The sequence below is a fragment of the Hypanus sabinus genome, chromosome 2 (genome assembly GCF_030144855.1).
Source record: "Hypanus sabinus isolate sHypSab1 chromosome 2, sHypSab1.hap1, whole genome shotgun sequence".
Taxonomy (NCBI): Eukaryota; Metazoa; Chordata; class Chondrichthyes; order Myliobatiformes; family Dasyatidae; genus Hypanus; species Hypanus sabinus.
Window position 1 is genome coordinate 18,454,707 of NC_082707.1, and position 10,082 is coordinate 18,464,788.

The 10,082-nt window shown below is 43.5% G+C and overlaps 1 protein-coding gene across 2 annotated transcripts in view; it reads right to left on the reverse strand.

Moving 5' to 3' along the window:
* LOC132406674 (P2Y purinoceptor 1-like) overlaps window positions 1–10,056 on the reverse strand; it is a 273,564-nt gene extending 263,508 nt beyond the window's left edge. For both annotated transcript variants that reach the window (XR_009516223.1, XM_059992508.1), the window contains exons 1-2: window positions 9,815–10,056; window positions 4,178–4,281 (exon numbers count right to left, since the gene is read on the reverse strand). The gene's annotated coding sequence lies outside the window, so the exon portion shown is untranslated. The remainder of the gene's footprint in view (window positions 1–4,177; window positions 4,282–9,814) is intronic.
* Window positions 10,057–10,082: the final 26 nt, after the last annotated feature.

Sequence of the window (10,082 nt, forward strand, 5' to 3'; positions counted from 1 at the left end):
CTCTCATTGAGCAGAAGACACCATGTACCACCAGGCTCACAGACAGATTTTTTAGTTGGTTGGTAGATAGGTGAGTAGATAGGAAGAAAGGAAGAATGTCCCGAAATGCCCCACTTGCTCTTTAAATCTTGTGCTTGCTCACCGGAAGGAACTTAAGCCCATTGAGATTATAAAGCTGCAATATTACCTCTCAACTCTTGAACTCAACCCGACTAATGAAATCCAACATGCCATACACCTCCTTATTCACTCTCTCAACTTGCACTATAACCTTGAGGGATCTATGAATGTAAACCCCAAGATCCCGCTGTTCCTCCACACAGCTAAGAATCCTGCCATTAACTTCGTATTCTGCCTTTAATTTCAACCTTCCAAAATGTATGACTTCACACTTCTCCAGAATGAACTGCACCTGTCACTTTTCTGTATCTTACACTTCTGGTTTAAGCTGGTGCTGGTGAAGATCAGCAATTACTTGCAAGTGGCAAAAAACAAAAAAATGAACTTAGTACTTTATAAATCACATTCTTCCTTGTAAACGACCGAAGGGTTGGATGATTTAAGCCCCTGACTAGATTGAAAAGTTCAGGGTGTCAGGGCTGGAGGTGAGGGCAGGCTGGTTCAACCCACTGTTCAGCAAGGTTTACTCATCTCTGCACTGAACCAAGGCTGTGGCCTGCAATTAACAGCCTTCTGAATCGGCTGCAGTGATGACTGGTTGTGGACTCACCTTAGTGAACTTAGGTTCTGAAAGCTATTTCTCTACTTTTATTGTTTGCATAATTAGTTTTTTCTCTCCACAATGGGTGTTTGACAGCCTTCTTTTGTTTTAATGGATTCTATTGAGTTCCTTTATTTCATGGCTGCCTATAAAGAGACGTATCTCAAGATGTATAATGTATCCAGAATGTGAGGGAGGATAGCGAGAGGAAGAATAAAGGACAGGTGGGGACTACACGGTTCCGGAATATTAAGTGTGTAGGAGAGGAAGGTGGGGCAGAACAAGTGATAAGGAGGACTCATGTACAGAGGGATGGTCTGACAGAACATGGAGTTAAATGTGTTGAAAGAATAAGTAAATTTAGGAAGGACAACAAAATTCTAGGGGCGTTTAGCCCAAAGGGAGTTCAGGGAGCTGGGTTAAGCACAATAGGCAGCGATTCAAACAGAGAGAGGAGAAATGGGTTAAAAATTCTACATCTGAATGCACGAAGTGTCAGAAATAAGGCGGATGAGCTTGAAGCCCAGGTGCGAATGGGTAACTATGATGTTGTTGGGATAACGGAGACATGGCTGCAGGGAGATCAGACCTGGGAAATGAATGTACAAGGGTATACATGCTATCGTAGGGACAGAAATGTGGGCAGAGGGGGTGGGGTGGCCCTGTTGGTGAGAAATGAGATTCAGTCCATTGCAAGGGGGGACAGAGTCAGGAGAAGTAGAATCTGTGTGGATAGAACTGAGGAACAGTAAGGGCAGAAGGACCCTAATGGGTGTTGTCTACAGGCCACCAAACAGTGCAAGTTGAACAGGGAGTTAACATTGGCATGTGGCAAAGGTAATGTCACAGTAGTTATGGGGGATTTCAACATGCAGGTGAATCAGGAGAACCAGGTTGGTGCTGGACCACAGGATAGGGAGTTTGTAGAGTGCCTATGGGATGTATTCTTGGAACAGCTTGTACGAGAGCCGACCAGGGACAAGACTATTCTGGATTTAGTGTTATGTAATGAACAGGATTTGATAAGCGATCTCACAGTAAAGGAGCCATTAGGAGGTAGTGATCACAATATGATGAGCCTTTATCTGCAATTTGAGAAGGATAAGGACAGCTCGGAGGTGTCAGTGTTGCAGATGAACAGGGGAAACTATGGAGCCATGAGGGAGGAGCTGGCCAAAGTTGACTGGACGGATAGCCTAGCAGAAATGACAGTGGAACAGCAATGGCAGGTATTCTTGGGAATAATGCACAAGGTGCAAAATCAGTTCATCCCCCAGAGAAGGAAGGATTCAAAGGGGGGAACGGGGCCACAGTGATTGCCAAAGTAAGTCAGAGATTGCATAGCATTAAAAAAAAGGAAATATGATAGAGCTAAGGTGAGTGGGAGGACAGATGATTGGGAAGTTTTTAAGGAACAACAGAACTTAACTAAAAAGACAATATGGGGAGAAAAAATGAGGTACGAACGCAAGCTAGCCAGAAATATAAAGGAAGATAGCAAAAGCTTTTTTAGGTATGTGAAGAGAAAGAAGATAGTTAAGAACAATGTTGGGCCCTTGAAGAATGAATTGGGTGAAATTATTATGGGAAACAGAAATAGCAGAAGAATTTAATGAGTACTTTAGATCTGTTTTCGCGAAGGAAGACACAAGCAATCTCCCAGATGTATGGATGGGCCAGGGACATAGGGTAACAGAGGAAATGAAACAGATTGACATTCGGAAGGAAACGGTGATGAGAAGACTGATGGGACTGAAGGCTGACAAATCCCTAGGTCCAGAAGGTCTGCACCCAAGGGTACTAAAGGAGGTGGCCCTGGAAATTGCGGATGCATTGGTAATCATTTTCCAATGTTCCTTAGATTCAGGATCAGTTCCTGAGGATTGGAGAATGGCTAATGTTATCCCACTTTTTAAAAAAGGAGGGAGGGAGAAAACAGAGAACTATCGACCTGTCAGCCTGACATCGGTGGTGGGAAAGATGCTAGAGTCCATTATTAAGGATGAAATAGTGGCATATCTAGATAGCAGTGATGGGATTGGGCCAAGCCAGCATGGATTTACCAAGGGTAAATCATGCTTGACTAATCTGTTGGAGTTTTTCAAGGATGTAACCAGGAAGTTAGACGGGGGAGATCCAGTGGATGTAGTGTACCTCGATTTTCAGAAGGCATTTGATAAGGTCCCACATAGAAAATTGGTGGGTAAAATCAAAGCTCAGGGCATCGGGGGAAAGACATTGACATGGATAGAAAACTGGTTGGCAGATAGAAAGCAAAGGGTAGCGGTGAATGGGTGTTTCTCGGAATGGTAGGTGGTGACTAGTGGGGTACCACAGGGCTCTGTATTGGGACCACAGCTGTTTACCATTTATGTTAACGATTTGGATGAAGGCAATAATAACATCAGCAAATTTGCTGATGATACTAAGCTGGGTGGCAGTGTGGCATGTGATGAGGATGTTAGGAGAATTCAGGGTGACTTGGATAGGCTGGGTGAATGGGCAGATACTTGGCAGATGGCGTTTAATGTGAATAAGTGTGAGGTTATCCACTTTGGGAGTAAGAACAGGAAGGCAGATTATTATCTGAATGGTGTAGAGTTGGGTAAGGGAGAAATACAAAGAGATCTAGGAGTCCTTGTTCATCAGTCACTGAAGGTGAATGAGCAGGTACAGCAGGCAGTGAAGAAGGCTAATGGAATGCTGGCCTTTATTACAAAGGGAATTGAGTACAAGAGCAAGGAAATCCTCTTGCATTTGTACAGAGCCCTGGTGAGACCACACCTGGAGTATTGTGTACAGTTTTAGTCTCCAGGGTTAAGGAAGGACATCCTGGCTGTAGAGGAAGTGCAGCGTAGATTCACGAGGTTAATTCCTGGGATGCCTGGACTGTCTTACGCAGAGAGGATAGAGAGACTGGGCTTGTACATGCTGGAATTAAAGAGATTGAGAGGGGATCTGAATGAAACATATGAGATTATTAAGAGATTGGACAAGATAGAGGCAGGAAATATGTTCCAGATGCTGGGAGAGTCCAGTACCAGAGGGCATGGTTTGAGAATAAGGGGTAGGTCATTTAGGACAGAGTTAAGGAAAAACTACTCCCAGAGAGTTGTGGGGGTCTGGAATGCACTGACTCGGAAGGTAGTGGAGGCCAATTCTCTGGATGCTTTCAAGAAGGAGCTACTTCTGCACCTATTGTCTATTGTATACATACTTTGATAATAAATGTACATTGAGCTTTGAGCTATGTCCTGTTATATCCGTTGAAAACTTTCTAAGCTTAACCAGAACACCATTAACCTTCATGTCATCTACAGACTTACTAAACCACCATTCCACATCCTCACCTAAGTCATTGATAAAAGCCCGAGTAGGAACCCCAGCAGATATCTCACTGGTGAGTAAGGAGAGAGGAAATGTGCACCCTTTCCCAGTTCCATCAGCCTCTCTCACCTCAGTCTTGCTTGCATTTGTTGCTCAATGTTCCCCTGTGGATTTTCTCCTGATGTTCTCTCTGTTTCTGACACGCAGAGTCCATCGTTCTCATTGTTAATTTCCTAGAACGAATACAAAATCAGTCAGTGGTACAATTGGGCAGATGGCTTTCACTATTGCAATTTGAATGGGCACTGGGTGTTAGAAAACATGTGAGAGTCATATCTCATATCAGAGCAGAAAAAGATCACCTTGGGAAATAGGGTACATCTGCTGCAAACAAACTAATTTGACATGGCCAACAAGAGACAGACAACCAAAACTAATCAAACACACCGAGCCTGCAAAAAGCACTAGATCCTCCCATCCCTCTTAAACTGAAGCCATTAGATTTACTTCCTCTTCATGTGCTCCTCATTTATTCACCCAGCCTCCTTTTAAATTCATGTTGAGTGGATATGAGTGATGCATTTCCACCGGAAATGTCTCCCACCCCAACACTCACCAAGGCTGAACTGCTTCCACACCCTGTGGACTCACTTTCGAGAACTGCTCATCTCATGTTCTGGATAATTTTTAAACTCTCTGCCAGTCTCAGCTCCCCTCTCTCCTCAGTCTTGTTTTCCTCTGCTGCTGAATGTTCTGCTCTGACATGGGAGTCCACTGTTCAGTCTGTCAGCTTCCTATAGCACCCTTGAGGTAAGAGGCAGGTTAGGGCAGTGAGAGAATATCCATAGAACATACCACATACAAGAACAGAAATAGGTCACTTCTGGTACAGACACCACTGTATCGAGCTACATCTGATGGGTAAGGTCCTCAATGAGTCTTTCTCCTGGTTTTTATTAGAGAAGGACACAAAGACTTTGTAACTTGAAATAGTTAATGGGTACGTCTTGGTGATATTACAGTATATTACATTACAGCAGAGGGGTGCTAAATGTCTTGAAATGTATTAAGATCAATGAATCTCCAGGTATATCAAAGAACACTGTAAAGTGAGAGAAAAAAATGGCAATGACCTGGCTGAAATATATACTTTATCGCTCGTGATGAGTGAAGTGCTGGAAGAGTGGCGGGTAGCTAAAGGTGTAACCATAACACCCGTGCCATGCAAGTTACTAGAGATGAATCTTAAAGGCAATGCAGTTTTGAACTCTGACCTGCTGGTCCTGAAATGACTCCATGTCAGATGTAGGTTTATTAGCTGCTCCCAATTTACTCTGGCAAATTGCTGCCTAACATGTCCTGCTTCAATTTAATACATCTCCTGATGTCCAGGCAAATCCTTATTTGTAGCTATCTGAAAATCTAAGAAACTGTTATTACTATTGCCAATATGTTCTCCCATCAGCCACCCAGACAAGCTTGTTTCCTGATCTAAGATCCAGCCCCTTCTCCACATAATATTTTAAGAAGCCCTCTTGGATGCACCTAATTCCACAGGGAAGGGGGAGAGAGTAGAACAAGAGGTAGGAAACAATCAGTGGATCCAGGTGAAGAGGGGCATTGGCAAAAGGAGGAGGGAGAATGGTCATAGCCACAGAAGATGCAAACTGATGAGTGGCAGTGATAAAGAGCTGAAGGTAATAGAATGAACTTTAATGGGCCGTGGGTATTGGAAATCATGCTCAGGAGAAACCCCACACAAGATCAGAAACAGCCCACATTTGGCCTCGGGGCCTATGTGCTGTAACTTGAATAGATTAGGGAATTATAATGTAAATCAATAGAACTAAATTAACGAAATAGCTCAGATTTGGCTTCAGGGCCTATGTGCTGGAACTTGAATAGACAACAAAATTATAATGTAACTCAATAGAATTAAATTAACAAAACAGCTCACATTTGGCATTGGGGTTTATGTGCTGGAACTAGAATAGGCAAGGAAATTATAATGTAACTTAATAGGATTAAATTCACAGATACAGCTGATTCAGACCAATGAACCCATCCTGTGTTGGTGATCCACACACATCTCCCATCCCTCATCCATTGACCCTCTCAAGTTGAGGGGAAGACATAGATTACTGTGTATAGTTCTGGTCACCACCGTACAGGATGGATCTGATAGCAATAGTGAGACTTTATAAAGGTTTATAAATTTATTCAAGCTTTTCACCACATTTGCACAAATACAAGTCTGCAGAGGTGCAATAAAAATTACTTGCAGCATCAGCCACAGAGCTTCAGATAGGCACCATTCACAAAAAAAGAACAATAAATTCAATACCAATTTCACACAAAGAAGGGCATTTCAAGGGTAGATGCTCAAAAATTCTTCCCGGGGCAGGGGAGTCCAGAACTAGAGGGCACAGGTTAAAGGGACAGAAAAGGCTACATTGAATGGTATATTTACCCCAGTCCATCACAGCCAAAGCTCTCCCCACCATTGAGGGCATTTATATGGAGCATGCCCTAAGAACTCAGCATCCATTATCAAGGATCCCCACCACCCATCCCATACTATCATCTCCCTACTGCCATCTGACAGGATGTACAAAAGCCTGGTTATCCCACATAACCAGGTTCAGGCACAGCTAGTAAACTACAACCACTGAACTTCTAAAGTAGCATGGATAATTTCATTCTCAACCTACCAATTTTTGAAATCTTTGCAACTCATGTTCTCAGTACTAATTTTATTAGTTTGTCTTCTTTTGCACATTTAATGTTTACGAGTCTTTATGAATATTTGTTTCAGTTAATTCATTTAAATAACTTTTTCCCTGTAGTTGCCTGCAAGATAGATTTCAAGACAATATACGGCAAAATATACATAGTGATAATAAATTAACTTTAAGGTTTGAAGGTGAGAGAGCAGAAATTTAAGAGAAATCTGAGGGGCAGGTTTATTTTGAGATGGACATAAACTGGAACAAGCGGTCAGAAGAGGTGGAGAACACAGATGCAATCATAAGGAAGTTGGATAAGAAAGGCATAACGGGTTTTGGTAAACATGATCTGCCGTAGACAAGGTGGGTGAGACTGGTTCATTTCTGTGCTGTCTGTTTCTATGATCAATTATCTCCTTGGGATAAATCCACCCCCATACCAGCCCACATTATTTTTGGACATTGGGCTACATATGTAGAAATGTTGGGTCAGTTGTTTGTCATCTATATCAATGGACTGAATGATAATGTAGTAAACTGGATCAGCAAATTTGTGGAGGACACACAGACTGGGGACAGACACAGTGGAGAGCAAGAAAGGCTAGCAAAGCTTGCAGTGGGATATTGAACAGCTTGAAAAATTGGCTGAAAATGGCAGATGGAATTTAATGCAGACAAGTGTGAAGTGTTCAGCTTGGGATGACAAACCGGGGTAGGACAGTGAGTGGTAGGGCATTGAGGAGTGCAGCAGAACAGGCAATCTGGGAATACAGATCCACAATTCCTTGAACGTGGTGTCACAGGTACTGCAGATAGGCTCATAAAGAAAGCTTTTGGGATATTGGCCTTCATAGATCAAAGTACTGAATAGAGAAGTTAGAATCTTTTGTTGAAATTGTAAAAGATATTGGTGAGGCTTGCAGTTTTGGTCATGTACCTACAGGGAAGGTGTCAATAGAATTGAAAGAGTGCAGCGAAAATTTACAAGGATGGGGCCAGGGCTTGAGGACCTGAGTTATAGAGAAATGTTGAATAAGTTATGACTTTATTCCTTCAGGCATAAGTGAAAGAGGGGAAATTTGATAGATATACAAAATTATGAGGGGTATAGACAGGGTAAATGCTTTTCTTCTGAGGTTGGGTGAGGCTAGAACTTGTTACCTACTCGTGACACATGACAGTGGTACCCTTGTCACGTGACTGGGGTTGAAGCTATACTGGACTTAAGGTAATGGTCTTGTGATGGTGGAGTGATGTCATTTTCCTGCCAGTAGAGATCATGTGACAGGTTTTTTTTTGCAGGGTATAAAAGGAAGACCCCACCCTGTGAGGGGGGGGGCAGTTCTTGCGGGATTTGCCATATTGACTTCATGCCGCTGCATGATTTAATGTGATGACCCAGTTTAGTTGAAGGATGAAGTTTTTATCTAATGCCTAAAATTTAAAAGGTCATTGCCAGCAGGTTCTTTACAATACTGCTAGTTGAGAATTAGTGGAGAGTGAAGATCGGAGTTCGGGAGTTAAAGATCGAGGAGAATCGATTTTCGACGGTGAAACGGGTTCGACCTTGCTTGATCCTTATTCGGAAGGAATTCGTTGACTGTTCTCGTGTTAATCTCTGCGGGATAGCAGAAAAGATTGAGGACAGTGTGATAAAGGAAAGGTCAGTGCCTTTAAGCCGTTACGTTTCGTAAATTCTTCATGGGAAAGAGTTCGACTTCGGGGACTGAAGCAAAGCGATGTGAAAGAGAATTTAAATCGTCTTAAAAAGTCTCTCCCTTAAATGGCCTGTGAGCATTTCGAACTTTTGGCAATACTACTTTAAAGAACTGTTTTTGCAACATCGCTTTAAGAACTGTTTGAGCTGCATCGCTTTAAGAACTGTTCAAGCTGCCGCACAGCAGCTGATTTCTGGTTACGTTAGTGTTTGTTTACTTTTGGGGGGGGGTTGTTTTTAGTGTTTAATAAACGTGTTATTTGTTATATAAACCCTTGCCTAGCTCATATATTTATCGTTGTCTGAATAAGTAACCATCTAAAGATCATGGATTCTTGGGAGAAAGGTGAAATGCTTAGGGGAAACTTCTTCACTCAGAGAGTGGTGAGAGTATGGAAAAGCTGCCAGTGCAAGTGAATTCGATTTCAATATTTAAGATAATCTGGATAGGTATATGGATGGTAGGGGTTTGTTACAGGAAGGTGTCAAGACTGCGAACTATGGACTCTCTGTCAAAGGCAGAGTCAACATTTAGTGAGGAGCCACAGAAAACATTGATCACCAGATAGTAACTGGGCTGAGGTAAGAGAGGGAGCTGGGACTGGTTGAGGGTGTGGTCACCCCTTATTTATCTAAATTCCAAACAATACAGATCGAATGATTTTTAGCCCCTCAAGGGAGGGCAACCTTGAACCAGTCCACTGTATCTATTCTGGTCTGCTTTCAATACTGGTCCGTGTTTTTTTTTAAACTACATCAAAATTGGTTTGATTTCAAAACCCCCTTTATGTGACAACAATCCTTTAAACTCTAACACCTTGACAATTATCCCATTTACCTTCCTGACTACTTGCCGTAGCTTCAAGCTCATGTTAAGAATTGTCATTGGTAAAAACATATCTGTCCCTCTATATTGTATTGTCTGTGCATTCTCTCTATTTAGATTTTTTCTAAATTTGCACATGCAAGATATATTCAGGAAATCTGCAACAGGTTGCTGTTAATTCCTCACATGCAGAGTTGTCCAATACACTGTACCCCATTTGAATCTGGCGTAAAGTTGATAAATTTCCTGTACAAAGTAATAAACGCCTCTCGCAGAAAGCAGGAACGGTGCGCAGCGAGGAGACGGGCCCTTCGGCCCATCCAGTCTATGCTGAATTAATCTGCCCCGTCCCGTCGTCCTGCACCCTACCCAGTGACGGGGAGACGGGGCTCCCGAGGCAAAGGGGCCGACTGACCGGAGACAGAGGGCAGGGTTCGCGGGTCGAACGGGCTAACCGACCATGAACGAGGGCCAAGTTCGAGCGGTTGGCGGTTTACCTGACCAAGGGCGTAGGGCATCCAGTCAGTGGGCGAGGGGGGACTCCTGGCCCCCATCCCATCATCGTGGGTGCCGAGGAGGCTCGGAAGGGTGGAGGGGTCCGGCTGCGTTGATACCCGGTCAGCCGGAATTCCTCATCGGACCCAAGAGGCTTCCACGTAACGGGAGCCGCCTTTTGCCGCCATGACAACCGTCCCTCTCCGTGACGGGCTGCTCCTGTAGATACCGCCTGCCGACCAGACACCCCGTGGCGGCGGGGGAGAAGCC